The following is a 15620-nucleotide window of genomic DNA, read 5'->3' as shown; positions in this document are numbered from 1 at the left end:
TATAATTTCTCATTTTTCTGGTTGTACATGATGTAAAATCACACCGGTTGTGTAATCATATAAGCACATAGGATAATAATGTCTGATTTATTCTAGTATCCTTCCTCCTCCCATGCCCCTCCCATCTCTTCATTCCCCTTTACCTAATCCAAAATAACTCTGTTCTTCCCTAGGCACCCACCCTTATCGTGAATTAGTGTCTGCATATCAGAGAAAACATGTGGCTTTTGTTTTTTTGGAATTGGCTTATTTTGCTTAGCAAGAGATTCTTGAGCTTCATCCATTTACCAGCAAATGCCATAATTTTATTCTTCTTTACCCCTCTGGCTGGTGAGAATGGCCAGAGAGATAAATAAGAAGTTGTTGGACGAGGCTTCTGGAAGGAATTCTTTGAAAGGAGATAAGTTATCTCAGAGAAGCACCCTTTATTCTGTGTCCTACTCTCTCTTTTCCTTGCTTGGGACAAAGGCATCATGGCTGGAAACTTCTTGGACTATGAGGTCAGAGAAAATGGAAATTGCAAGCAAACTGTGATGGAAGAGAAGTGAGAGAAGTCTGAGCCCTGTGTTACCACGGGGCTACCAGCACAGCCCTGGATTGCCCACGCCAGACTCATTTTAATCAGGGAAAATAGTCATTATCTCACTTACTTCACCATTCCAGATTTCTGTTCTGCACAGGCAAGACGACTTCTCAAAGTCACACAGCTAGTAAATGGTAGAGCCAGTGTTATAGATGAGGAGTTTCTTTGTAGAATGCTAACTTCATTCACCACCGTGCAGTTCATTCACACAGGAAGCATCCATGTGTGTTCTCTAGGTGCCTGCCCCTGTGGAGCTACCAAAGACATTCAGAGAAATAAGACCATATGATGATGTCGTTATAACACACAGTCCCAGCATACCAGAGAAGGAACAACTAAATACCTGTGTAGCATGAGGAATTTCAGAGTGGGTGATTTCAGCAGAGACTTGTGATGTTTGAGTTTGCTAACAGAGAGGAGGAACACCAGCATTTAAGATGGGAAATGACATGTTCAGTTAGGTGGTTCAGTTTCTGTGGAGGGCGATGGAAGGCAGTTCTTTGTGACAGTATCTTTAGCATAAACAGCTTTATGGGGGCATCAGACGTGGCTGTAAAGCAAACTACCCATAGTACAGTGACTAAAACAACAACAACAACAAACATTTCATTGCTTAAAATTTCAGCAGTTGGGACTGGATTCAGCTGGGCATTCCTCAGGTCTTGCCAGACTCCTCAGGATCCTGAATGATAGAATAGGAGCATGGATTCACTGTAGGGATGTGTTTCCTGGTGATTCTTGCCTTAGAAACACATTTATGATGATGTTTTCTTATTTTTTCTTGTTTTTCCACTGATCTCTGACATACAAACTTTGGGTTCACATGATGAGTGCATAATTTCTATTGTATTAGATGATTGTTCAACATTTTTACCCAAAACTCATGTTGTCACCTGCTCCCCTTGGATCTTTAAGTAAACTGTTGTCTTTGAGCTTAAAATACTATTACTGCTCTTAAAATTACTGAGCTTTCATAATATGACCCATGAACTTGAAGAACCTTGTAACATGCAAGACACAGTGTTGATCTTTACGAACCCAGAAGTGGTTAGGGTGGCTCCCCCCGCAGTCTGTAATTTCCCTTCTTCAGCTGTTCAGTCTCCACGTGAACAAGACCCCCTGGAGGACTGCTGGAGGGAATGAGGGATGCTGAGTGTTGAGGTTTAGATATGAGTTGTCCCCCGACATCTCAAGTGTTCGACAGTGCAAGAAGGTTTAGAGGTGAAATGATTGGCTTATGAGAGCTTTAGCCTACTTAGTGCACTAATCCACTTGAATGGACTGAGTGGTAACCGTTGGCAGGCAGGGGGTGGCTGGAGGAAGTGGGTCACTGGGGGAGTGCCTTTGGGTTTATTTTTTGTCCCTGGTGATCACAGCCGTCTCTCTGCTTCCTGGGTTTCATGTTCTGAGCTGCTTTCCTCCTCTACACTCCTGGAATAATATTCTGCCTCACCTTGGGTCCAGAGCAATGGAGTCAGCTGTGTATGGACTGAATCTCTAAATTCATGTGCCCTAAACAAACTTTTCCTCCTCTAAAATTGTTCTTGACAGGTATTTTGGTTGTAGCCGTGAAAAAAGATGCAAGAGTGTGCAGGGAGGACTTGGAAGTGTGGAATCACTAACATCAATCTGAGAGTAGGTTCCAGTTGGGAGGGGAGGGGGCTCTGTGTGAATGACTTCCGGGGTACAAGTTGGCTGTGGAGTAGCCATGTGGTTCAGGAGAAGGCCAGGAGTTTGGGCTGGGTGCCTCTGTGGTCAGAGGCAATGGTGGGTGTGTGGGTGTGCACAGATCATGGAAGCTGGGAAGTGGGAGCTCTGGGCAGAGGAAGCACAAACCTGAGAAAGAGTAAAGCAGTCTAATGTCACTGGAGGGGACATCTCTGCAAATTTTAGCCACAACCTGCAGATCAGTGTCCCTTCTCTTGGGAACAATGCATCTCATGAAGGATCCATGCCATCCTCTTGATTCCGTTAGGCCCTTTATTAACACTCATTAGCATTTTACCTTCCTTCATGTTTGTTCACCAATGATACAGACACAAAAGGAGAGTCTCACACTTGTTCCCATTTTCCAAATGAGGAAAGTGAAACTGGGAAAAGCTAGTGACTTGGTCAAGGAGACTCAGTAAGGGGAGGGACCAGAACCTTCATCTTCCGTGTTCTTCTGACTCCCACCTGCTCCTTCAGAACTTGGATTCAAGTCTCCTTTTTACATCCTCCCGATTGCCAGCATGTGTTCGTGCTTAGTGTGTGCCCCACAGTGCTCGGGGATATGATACTAAGCAAGAACATGTCCCTGCCCTTGGGGCTGGGCTTGTGGTTCAGTGGTGGAGCGCTTTCCTAGTGTGGGAGGCACTGGGGTCAATCCTCAGCACCATATAAATATAAATAAAATAAAGGTATTGAATCCATCTACAACAAAAAAATATTTTAAAAAATGAAGACGTGTTATTGTATACACTCACACTCATTTGGATTTTCCAAGTTCAAGGGTGGCCCAGTGGGGCTACCCTTCCATTCAGGGCAAGCTGAAAGAAAACAGAAAATCATTTTAATTGCATGAACAATAAAAAAGCATAAAGCAGAGTGAGGGGCTGGGATTCCAGGAAGGTGGACAAGGAGAGCCTCCTGGAGGCCTCCGAGCAGGGCACCTGGCTTCCGCCTCACTTTCTTGTCCTCTGGCAGGTCCAGGCTCTGTGGGATCCGAAGCTTATACAACTTCAGAGTCTGTCTTTAAGAAAAGGAATACAATAAAAAATAGATTAAAATGAATGTATATTGAAAAGACAGAAGAGATGACAATAAGTTTTCTATATTGAAAAACTACAAAATCTAAAATAATCTTATAAAACCCAGACAATTAACCTGATTTTGGCTATGAATTTCTGGGCGTATGTCTATAGTGTGTTTTCCTGGGATTCCAGCTGAATCCTCTTTAGTTTCTTCTTCACACGACACCAATTTCATAATAATTTAAAATGAGAGATAGAAAGTAGACTTGTTTTCCGTGGTGGATGACAAAGTTAATACTGACAGTTTCCAAAAGTTGTTGTAAGCACCCCGAGCCATCGTTGTCCATGCCATGTAAATCTTTAGGATCGTCATCAACTTTGGGAAAATTCCACCACATGTATAAGCTTTCAGGGCATTTTAAGTTTTCTTGTGTGATGATTCAATCTTAAATCATCTTTAAATTTCTGACCCTCATTAAATAGCTTGTTAATAACATCCCCTGTTACGAGAGTATGCTGAATTTTACCTGGCTACCTTTGATGTCAGACTTTGGCTCAAACCATCCAGAAATGAGAATATCTCTGCAGTATGTTTGGATGATTCCTTCGTTTACTCTGAGAAAAACCAGAAGATCCAAAAGTCAACTTCCTATCTCTCTGAGGGAGACAATTCTTCCTTTTAATGAATGTCCACATTTTGTATGATCTGAACATTGTTTTTGCTACAATTTGCTTCTAGGTGTCAGGATAATTTCTCTTGCTTTTCTTCTTCATATTTTAATTTTGTTTCCATTAATTTTTAATTGAATTTCCTCTCATCTTCTTAATGTATAAACTTAATGATTATAAAAGAATGTGTTGTTTATAACATTCAGTGCAGGAGCCTGTGATTTCTTGCTTGCTTTATGAAAATATTCCAGAATGCCTTTTCAAAATGACTAAGTAAAATGGTGTTTTATCAACTTTTTGAACCCATTTTAAGAACATTTTGTTTGCACTAAGTTTTCTCCTTTGTTATCAAAAACCTATGTTAATATCCATTAAAGGTCTCTGTGATCATGGTCTCCTCTTGAACAGCTCTATAATCCCAGACCACTAGGCCACCCTTAAACTCCTTAAAGGAAAATCCAAATGAGTGTGGGTGTATAAAACAACACATCTTCTGTGTAAACTTGAAAACATGTGCTGTAGCAGAATTATTAAACCCAGCACAGAACAGGCAGCTTTTCTACAGAAGTAAGGAGAAAAATGCCCACTACCCATGTTGTGGCACTTTAAAATGGCCATAAAAGCATGTGGAGAGCTCCTCTCTCTGTAGTGGCAAGGTTTTCATGCAGCTGACCATGAATGGCACTCAAGGACAGCCACAGTACTCCAAACACTGTTGCACTTTGAAAAATGTTGTAGACAACTGTCGGTTGGCAAAAGCATTAACAATTGCTTGTGGGTTTTGTGTTAGAAGCGCAGCACACAGTGTTCACGGGGATCAATGCTTGTTACAGCCAACTTGAGGTCTACTACAGTGGAGCTGAATTCAAGGTCTGGTCACTTGATGTGCCACGTGATGCAACCCAACCCAACCACACCAAGCCATGGGTCTCTAGATGGGCCATCATCATCCCAGCAGAAAAGGTGATAGATGCCTGTTCCAGAAGTACCTTGTCTATCGTAAGTTCTGCTTTATTCTTCGTAAGTATTACTGGATCACAATATTGATAAAGCATAGTTGTTTTTTAGAGAAACAGATAAAAATGAAAATGCTTCTCACTGCAACAGGCCATCATGAAAGACCTCAGATCTAGCTCTGTTGGATGAATGCAGTGACACGGAGATGCTGGTGACCCTGGACACGGGTTCTGGTTTTTTTGGGGGGTGAGTGGGTATTGGGGATTGAACTCAGGGGTACTCCATCACTGAGCCACATCCCCAGCCCTATTTTGTGTTTTATTTAGAGACAGGTTCTCACTGAGTTGCTTAGCGCTCGCCGTTCCTGAGCTCGCCGTCCTCCTGCCTCAGTCTTCCTAGACGCTGAGCTTACAGGCATGTGCCACGGCGCCTGGCTGGACGCCAGTTCTGGGTCGCACAACTGTGTTCCCCTTTGCTCTAGTTTTCTTGTCTTTCCTGCGTTGGTTTCTGTTTGGAGGTGCCCTGACTCTCACAATCTTTGTCACCACCTGTCATTTTACTTTTCTATTTTTGCCTACCACACATTGTTTCCTTTTCTTTACAACTTTCACCATCAGCGTCTTAATTTCAGATATACTAAAAAAGTTTTTGGCATCTTAAAGATTCTGCCAGTCTATTTTATTTTTATTTATTTACTTTGACTTCTAATTAGAGATTTCCTTCCAGTCAAACCTGAAGTTTTGTATGGCCCATAATTCTGAAAACATATATAATTAATCTGAAATTATGGCACACAGGAGAACAATTCAAATGCTTTTAAAAACTGCCCGAGCTTTGAATTGAGCCACTTAATTGTGTGATCCAATTATCTTTCATCCACGTGCATTGACTTAACTGATGAATGTGTAGGAGTTTGTCACTTGCTTCTTCAGGCTGTTTTCCTCCATCACTGACAATCTCCTGTTGGCTCGTGTTGATCTGGAGCCAGGAGATCCTTTGGAATAAGACACATTGGGTGTGCTCTGCACGACCCAGATCCAGTATAATTGTAGGTTGGGATGTTGTGAACACACAAATACTTTCTGTTTACAGCTGCAGGCTTATGCTCACAGGTAATATGATAATTTTGTATAATTTTGTAAGGGAGGATACGCGTACGTTATATGCAAACACTATGCCAGTTTATGCAAGGGACTTGAACCTGAATAGATTTGGGTAATTTCAGGAGTCTTTGGAATCAGTCCTGCATGGTGGATGCTGAAGAACAATAGTAGATCCTAACAAGTGCCCACCACACATGCCCCACACTCAACATCTGCTTGGGCAGATCCCCCAAATTCCATTGCCATGCCGCCGTCCCTCACCATGAGTGGATGCCTGGTGGTGGACACAACAGCGGAAGCAGTGGTGATCCTGCAGATTGAGGTGCAGCGACTGACTCTGGCAGATTTCACCACACATATGACCATGAAAACATTTTGCTATGACCTGCTTCCAGGGCCTTGTGTGGCTGGGGAGAAAAAAAAAAGACCCTGATATTATATCTTTATTGGCTCTGAAGTCCACCTCATAGACAGGGGCAATGAATTCATGTCTGAAGTAGGAGTTCTGGTGTACTAAGATGTGGTAGTATTCAAGGGCCACGTTCTCAGCCACCAGAGCCCCATCATGAGTTAATATCAAGGCAGCAAACGTCATGCAGAAGGACATGGTGGAATGGAGCTGCTTAGCTCAAAGCAGCTGGAGAGCAGAGAGCGAGAGGAAGGGGCCAGGGGAAGATGAACCCTTCTAGGGCACATCCCCGGTGACCTACTTCCTCCAACCGGGTCCCACTTCCAGCAGTCCCTTCAGCCATTAGTGGATTAATCCACCGACGAGGTCAGACCCTCATGATTCAATCACTTCCTGAAAGCCCCACCTCTGGAAGGACCCCTCTTTGTGGGTCCTTCTAGATTCAAACTGTAACGCTCTCCCAGTCCACTCAGACAGGAGGGGACTCAGCTCTTCCTTGATATTCACAGCAGACAGGGTAGATGACACCCTGGAGAACAGGAGGTCACAGGCTCTGAGGAGGAAGAGACCTTAGAGAAACACAGTGGGCAAGGCCCTTCTCAAGGACAAACACTGGGGGTGGGGGTGGGAAGCAAAAGAAAAATGAGCAAAATAAATATGCTTCAGGGGACAGGGCCAGCTTTTAAAAATGGGAAATGAGAATTTTAAAAAATCATAGACGAAAGTCACAAACTAGGTACAAAGTGAAATATCAGGTATAAATGTATAAGGTGGTGTGACTTAAGACTTCCGAAGAACTGCACTGATCAGGTGGAGAGCCAACAGAACAGAGGAGGAGTGAAGGAGTGAAGACAGGCCGTGCCTGCTTGGGGCAGGGCCTTGCTCTCACAGAACCTCGGAGCTGTCCAAACATAGGGCTTTCTTCCTCTAGAAAACAAAGACTTCATTGCTAAGCAGCTGAGAACTAGTCTGGCCAGGCTTCCTTTGAGGCAAATGGCAGCCCTTCCCACTCCCTGGCAGACCATAAGCCTGTGTCACTGAGGATGACCAAGCACCTCATTGCAACAGGTAAAAGTGCTGGGGCTAGTTGTCTCCTCCAATTAAAAATAAGAATTACATAAATTGATTTCTTAGGTTTAAATTTACACTGTGTAGAATACTGCCTAGTCCCTTATGTTGCTTCCATGCAGGGCATGGCCCTTCCCAAGGTGGCTTTAGTCACTCCTCCCACCCAGAAGTGGGGTCTGTTCTACTCTCTTGAGTCTGGAATGACCACATAACTTGCTTTGACCATACATGCAGGAGGCATGTGGAGCAAGTTTCAGGACCTCTGCACATGATGGCTGGCAACATCCATCTTGACCTTTTGCAAGGCTTCTTGGAGACCTCCATGCAGCAAAGAAGACAGAATGGAAGTCCCAGTGGAGAGAAACCCAGACATCACAGCTGCCACAGCTGCGGAGGCCCTGCTGCCCTGCTGAGCCCAGCCTCAGCCACTCACCAGCAGGCTGCAGCCACATGAGTGAGCAGGAGAGACAGGAGAGCCACCCATCAGGAGAGTCACAATAGCACAGCACTGATTGTTTTAAGTGACTATTTCATGGTGGATTATTAAGCAGAAATTGTTGGGAACACATCCATTATTATTCTCTAAAAACATCTTAGAGTGCTAGGATATAGATTGTTGATCCCTTTGTTCGGATGAGAAATGAAGTCTCAGGGTGTTTATATGGCATGGCACAGCCTCGCGGGTAGGAAGGTATGGGCTGCACCATGTCGGAGAGAGGGATGAAGAGCCACAGGCTGGCATGGGGGCTGCAGTGGGGTCAGGTATCAGGGGGTGCCACTGGCATGGGCCAGCCACACAGTTTGGCCTCTCTCTTGCTTCCTTCTCATATCTAAGGCATTTTCCTGGCACAGAGCCTTGAAGCCAGACAGATGAGGCTTGACTTCCTCTCTTTGCCACCCACTTCCTAGCTGTAGGACCTTGACAAATGATACCACTTCTGAGCCTCAGTTTCTTCCATTGTAAATTGGGGGCTATGGTATTAAGCACTGGGTTTCCCAAGATTTTATGGGTTGGCATTTGTGTGTGACCATGCTCCAGGCCAGCACCCATGTATTGCCCAATAAATATTTATTCAGACTCTCTTTCCCAGCTTCATTTAACCACTCTTTTGAGTGCCTCTTGTAGAAAGTAGGGGAAAACATAATTTTTAAGCTCATAGTTTTTTTTTTTCCCTTTTTTCTGAGATGGAATGATATAATAATGGTGACAAAGAATTTTGTAATTTGTAAAATAAAATTAATATGAATCTTTGAGTCCTGTATTAATCAGCTTTGCAGCACTGTGACCAAAATACCTGAGAAGAACAACTTAGAGGAGGAGAAGTTTATTTGGGCTCATGGTTTCATGGGTTCAGTCTATGGACAGCTGGCTCCATTGCTATGTGCCTGAGGTGAGGCAGAACACCATGCGGGGGTGGGTGTGGCAGAGGTAGGCAGCTCAGATCATGGTGCCTGAGAAGCAGAGAGAGGGACAAAGGCATCCGGGACAAAATATAAACCCAACAGCACACTCCCAGTGACCTACCTCCTCCAGCCATGCCATACCTGCTGCCAGTTTTCACTCAGTGTGGCAGTTCTTCCAGTCAGTAATATGAATTAATCCACTGACTAGGTCACACCTCTCACAATCTAATTGCTGCATTTCTGATTATCCCTCACATGAGCTTTTGAGGGACACCTCATATCCAAACCATAACAAGCCTCAAAGACTAGTTAAGGGGGCAGTAGATTATGGTGGTTGATGACCTGGGCCATGGTAACACAAAGACCTAAATTATGAACAAGTGATCTAATCTTACCAGCTTTAGAACTATGGACCAGCTAACTAACTAATTCTATGTGCTTCTGTTTCCTGACATTTAACTTGGATAGAGTGTAAGCCCCACCTCAGATACTTGTTGTGAGGATTAAATGAGATTGAAAATGTTCAGCCTTACCCTGGCACAGCAAGTGCTAATAATTTTTGTAGTGGGAACAACTGCTTCCCTTTTCCCACCATTTTTCTTTCATCTTCAACTCATTGTGAGGCTGGGAGCCCTGCTCCAAATGTGAACTCTTGGTTTTAAAGAAAGAAAAGATATAATATCAAAATTTCTATCAGTACTTTGGAAATCATAGTGTGAACGGCTGGTCTATATGGCTCTGTGCCAGCAGAGTGCCAGGGATCACCCTCTACCCACGCCTGAAATCTGTTCCAGTTCCAGGAGACAGTGAAGCTCCCGGGGGTCCACTTCCTGTGCACTCTCCTGGGCACTGCTCCTCCCCACACAGCGACCCGTAAACTACAGATTAGCTATCCGCTCTACCTCTCAGCACACACACCCGACAACCCATAGCTGTGTGTGCTGAAGAGTGTAGATAGCTGTTGTAGACACTCCAGTTCAAAAACAGGAAGCCAGAGTCACACAGACATCGCCGACCACAGCAGTTTTGAAATCTTCAGTTCCTCCATTAGTGCCCAGGCCCAGTCCTTGGGAGCCGCTCCCCATGCAGCCTGGCTCTGCTCCTGAGCACCTGATCCCACTCAGTCTCACATCATTTCCCCCAAGATGCACCTGGGTGTTTTCAAAGGAAGGAACGTCACAGCCTGCTCTCTGAAGATGAGGGTTAAGTGTCCTTTATTGTTAAGATTTTTTTTTTTTAATTCTACGTCTCTATTTCAATCTGAATGTGCACAATTATTTTGAAAATTTTGTGAGCTTCTGGTGTAATGATTTATAATTACTCCAGTCGACAACCCTGGGACACAGCTGTCCTGGGGGTACACCTTTGTTTTCCCCTGGAGCCCTCAGAGGGCTGTGTAAGGAAGCCCTGTTGTTTAATGCAGATGACCTGTGAGGAATCCCTTCAGCCTCAGGAGGCGTCTGTCCACCTGGATGTGTCTCTTGGCTGCACCTCAGAAGCCACATTCCCAGCCTGGGCTAATATTTTCTCAGAGGACCTGTCTTACTTCGAGAGTCTTCCACTGAGAGAGACTTGGAATGAGACATAGTTTGCTTTTTGTATCCAGCATGTCCTGGTATCTTTTTCTTTTCTTTTCTTTTTTTTTTTTTTTTTTCAAAATTTTGCTTAAAAACTGAAGAGTGTAGCATTTTCCCTTGTCCGTATCTGGTCCTCTCCTAAAGGAAACCAATGGGTTCTTTTAACATCCTGTCTTGAAGTCTCCTCAGACCCATTCATCATTTTATTAGTTCTATTTCTTATTTTCTATGTCACTTCAGCAGACGGTGTTGACGAATAATGAGACATTTTTTTTCTTCTAAAGAAGAAATTTCACACTCATGCCCCTAGTGCACCCCAAGGCGGCAGGACCCTCCCTGCTCCTGCTGTTCTCCCATCCCACAGCCAGAGCCACAGGCAGAGGTTTTTGGTGTGTCAGTCTGCACTTTTACCTTGTTTGTGACAACAAATCATGGTTTATTTGAGCCACATGTAGGTTTAGGGCATTGAATACATTTTAGAAATTAAAGTTGTCTGTACTTGGAAATTGATGAAAATTAAAATTTGATGGAGTCATTGTATCACCTCCAAACTCATTGGCATAAAACAAAACAATTAACATTTATTATTTCTGGCTGGGTCCAGTGGTGCAAGCCTGTATTCCAACAGCTTGGGAGGCTGAGGTAGGAGGAGCTCAAGTTCACAGTCAACCTAAGCAACTTAGTGAGACCCTGTCTCAAAATAAAATAAATAAATAAAAGGGCTGGGGATGTGGCTCAATGATTAAATGCCCCTGGATTCAATCCCTGGTACAAATCAAATACATATGAATATCATTTCTCACAGATCCTGTGAATCATAAATTTTGATGTGAATTTGTATGGCAGTTTTGGCCCAGAGTCTCTTGGGGGATGTGGCAAGGTGTTAGAAAGCCTGCAGAGAACTGAAACCCCAACGAAGCGGGAGATCCACTCCCAGAAGGCTGGCTTACAGCACTGGACTGGTGGTTCTAGCTTTGGTGAGCCCCTGAGGGCCTCCCCACGGGGAGGGTCCTCAGAATGTGTGAGGGGCCTCAGAATGCAGCAATTGGTTTCTCACAGAGGCTGGTGAGCCTCTAGTAACCCAGCCTTGGAAGTCACCACCACCACTCTCACAATATCTCAGGGTGACCTAGCCAGCTCTGGTTCCAGGGGGAGAATGCCCGCAGGTGAGGTCACCTGGGCCATCTTGGAGACTGGCTACCACGCCTTGGGTCAGAGACGCCCCATCAGAGCCTGTGCCATAGCTGGATGGGTTCAGGAAAGGCTTCCTGCAGAGGCCACAGGAGCTGAGACTGGAAGGACACGGTGTGAACAGGAAGCTCATGGAAAGGCCTGAGAGAGTGGGGTGTCTGGGAGGTGCACTGGTACACAGCAAGGGGAGCAGGAGACGGAGGGCTCAGGAGTGAGGTCCAGAGCACTTTCACTCTCTCCACTCACTTCCTCATCTCCAAAAAGGCAAAAGTGATATGAAACTGATATGGCCTGAGCGTTTGTCCCCTTCAAAACTCATACTGAAGTGTCATTGTCCTTGTGATGGCATCAGGAGGCGGGACATTTAAGAGAGAGTGGTAGGTCAGGAAGCCTGTATCAGGAATGGACTGACACTGTCCTCCTTCATGCAGGAGGGCTCTCTCCCCTCGACTCCTTCCTCCTCCCCTTTCCTGGAGCACCGGATGTCTTCCAGGTGACCCTGTGGTAAGAAGGTTCTCGCTGGGTGCTGGCACCTTGGTATCTACATTTCCAGCCTCCAGAACTGTGAGCCAGGACATTTTTGTTCATTCTAAATTCCTCAGTCTGTGGCATCCTGATATAGAAGCACAAAACAGAATAAGATATAATCAGTTGCAAAACACTGTGAAGTTTAAAAGGAATCAGGAAGGGAAAGCATAGGTACTTGGTAGAGCAAATTGACTATATTATTAATCTTATAATGTGATTGCAAAGATTGATTTCCAGAAACATTAGAGAGTCATAACTACCATGTTTCAGGCATGGAGCCCTTGGGGCTGGGTGGACTCTGCAGCTCTTTGGGAAGGGCCAGGAGGCTTGGCAGTGGCAAGGTCACATCCTGTCTTCAGTGAGCGTGTTATGGTGGAGGCCAGCCAATTGGCAGTTGGATAGTGAAAGGGAGTCTCCTTGTTTTTTTCACCTGTGCTCAGTTGTCAATCACAGATGAAGTGGATAGTAACTTTACTCCTCATGCAGTGGAGACTCAAACCAGAGACAGATGCGCCTGCTCTTCGCACTTCGCAACAGGCCAGTAGTCACTCTGGAATTAGGGAAGGACGCTGGGAATGCAGGAATGTGATCCAGGCTGGAAGCCTGTGGGAAGGTCTTTGTAGAGCAAAGGTGCCTACAGTCTGCTTCCTACAGAAAGCCCTCTGGGTGTCTGAGCCAGTCCTTCTGCACTGCGTCTGTACTCGGAAGCTATGTTTAGTTTGGACACTGCAGAATGACATTGGAAGTTGGAGCTGGGATTTGAACTGAGATTTGCCTGATCTCAAGCAACAGAATGTTTTCTAGTTTCTTGAGATACTCTAGTTTCTCTGTGAATATTACATTTCTGACTGGAAATATAGAAACCGTAGTCTGGAGTTAATTAGCTAATAAATAATAGTGACTTAGAAGGTTAAAAATAAGAATTGTAATGCAAAAAAAAATAAACATTTATTCTTCATTTAAAAATAAATAAATAAATACATAAAGACCTATCAACAACTAAAAAAAAATAAAAAATAATGGTAATAGATTGTTTTCATTTTGAAATGAAGATATTGTATAATATAATATAAAATGCAAACATTGTGTTAATAATATAAAATATAATATAGCTAAGTGAACTGATGTTAGGTGTTCATATCTAACAACTCTTAAGTGCTTGCTGCTTTTTACCTACAGCATTAATCTAATTATCAAGAATACTTAACAAAGAAATACTCAAAATTCACTCAAAAAAAGAAGGTTAAAAATAAAAGGGTGGAAGAAGTATTCCTTGAGAAATAAAATGAAAATAAAGCAGAATGTCATGCGATATCAGCCAATGCCACAATCCATAGTAAAGTACATGATGTAAAGCAAAGGAAAATTACTGTATAAAGGAAAAGGGGGACTTTGACAGTGTGGATGTAAGAATTAGGAATTGCTCTGCACCACTTAATACAACAGAATAGCATTCATCCTCAAAAGGTAAAGCATACAGGAGATACAAGGAGAAGCAGAAAGCATATATCAAAAATAGGAGACATCAATAATAGGAGACTCAGTTAATGTATCTCAGAAAAATCAAGAGGGGGAAAACATGCAAAATGATGGGAAAGCCAAATAAAATGATCAGGCATCTGGGCTACTACTAAACTTTATGCATTAAAAGTCAAAAATGTTCCACAGAGCAGGTGCTACCCTTGAGCAAATACTAACCCAAAGGAAACTTCAATAAATTGCAAAAAGTAGGAATAATATAGATGTGTTCGATAAGAATTAAATAATGCTAGAAATTAACAAAATAAAAATAATATTTAATTCTTAGAAGTTAAAAGTATCTGGCACAAGTGGCTTTAGGCTCTAAAAATAATCTACAAACTCAAAAGTGCAGTCTATCTAGAAACATCGTTAATAAAAATGTTGCGTATCAGAGCTTGCAGGGTACAATGAAAACATTCAGGAGAAAATTCGTAGTTTTCAGTATTGAACTTCACAGAGGAGAAGAAATGAGGATGCATGAGTTAAGCACCCAAAGCAAAAAAATTAGGAAGGGCTAGTGACAACAACCACGGTGGGAAACCAGAGAAATGCAGAAGAAAATAAAGCATAAAGAAGCTAGAAGCAGAAATCAATAAGTTGGAATAGGGGGAAAGAAGAAAATTGGTCAATAAAAACCAAGAGATGATTCTCGGGAACAAATATGCTGTGAGTTTATCTCATTACAAATAAAAGGTGGTGAGATTAAGTGAAAACCCTCAGCATTTAGAAAAGGGGAAATAGCAACAGAAAAAGAAGAAATTAGAATCAAAATGTTTTTAAAAAATGTTGCTTAAATCTGTGTAAATAAAATGAATGTCCTGAGTGAGGTTTTAATTTTCTAGGGAAACATGTGTTCCCAACTGACCTAGAAGAGATGAAAGGAACCTATTATGTGGAAGAAATAGAGAAAATCATCATGGACAACCTCTTCCACAAATTAAGTGCCAACAAGTCAAGGTGTTTTCCAGGGACCTCTGCCCAAGGTTTAAAGAGCAGACACTTCCAGCACAGTTAAAACTTCCCCAGAATGTACAGAAAGAAGAAAAACATCCGAATTATACTTTGTCATGAATAGAGCCTTGAATCCAAAACATAAATAAAATATGGTACTGAAGTGAATCTTAAGAAAGTCTCGTTTCTGCAAATAATACAAAATCCTAAATAAAACATTAACGCACAATTCAACAGCACATTAACAATAGCTCAGCAAGACCGTGTGGTATTTATTTTAATAATTCAAGAGTGCTTTGTTATCAGGCAGTATGTTTCAATCATCATGTTTATGGATCCAAGGAAGACAGTCAAGATAATCTTCATACATGCCAAAAAGGCATTAGACTAAATTGAATATGCATTTTTGATTCAAAAGATTCCATAACACAAGAACTCACAGATTTTTCCACAGCTTGGTAAATGATGCCTCTATTCTCCCAAAGGCCATTTTAGCATATATGAGGAAATACTAAAAACATTCTCATTAAATTCAGGAAAAAGACAAGGCTGCTCACCCGTTACTATCATAGTTTATCACAATATTAGATGAGCTAGTGGGGTAAATAAAATGTATGTACAAAAATTTGAATGGAAAAAGTAAAATTATCACTAGTTAACAATGGTATGATGACATACCATTTAGTAAATTTCAAAGCAATTTACTAAAAATGAATAGGAATAGTAAAATATTTCAATAATATACAATGATTAAAAATTAACATATGAAAATCAATAAATCAATTGCCTATATATACATAGATCTATTATATATAATAAACCATTCCTTTTTGATAGATGGTGGAGGAAAACAGTTAGATGCAACTCTGGAGCCCAGGGTACGTTCCTGACTATATCCCTCTGAGAGTTTCTCAGAGACCACTTCAT

General features: G+C 42.6%; 1 long non-coding RNA gene across 1 annotated transcript in view; it reads left to right on the top strand.

Annotated features, from left to right (window-relative positions):
* The window catches only part of LOC113196138 (uncharacterized), a 28377-nt gene extending 13726 nt beyond the window's left edge, over positions 1-14651 (top strand). Inside the window, exons 2-3 of the long non-coding RNA XR_003302517.2 lie at positions 4818-4983; positions 14585-14651. This is a non-coding gene — a long non-coding RNA (uncharacterized LOC113196138). The remainder of the gene's footprint in view (positions 1-4817; positions 4984-14584) is intronic.
* Positions 14652-15620: the final 969 nt, after the last annotated feature.

The sequence above is a fragment of the Urocitellus parryii genome, chromosome 7 (genome assembly GCF_045843805.1).
Source record: "Urocitellus parryii isolate mUroPar1 chromosome 7, mUroPar1.hap1, whole genome shotgun sequence".
In the NCBI taxonomy this organism is placed as follows: domain Eukaryota; kingdom Metazoa; phylum Chordata; class Mammalia; order Rodentia; family Sciuridae; genus Urocitellus; species Urocitellus parryii.
This window is presented reverse-complemented; position numbering and strand designations above follow the sequence as displayed.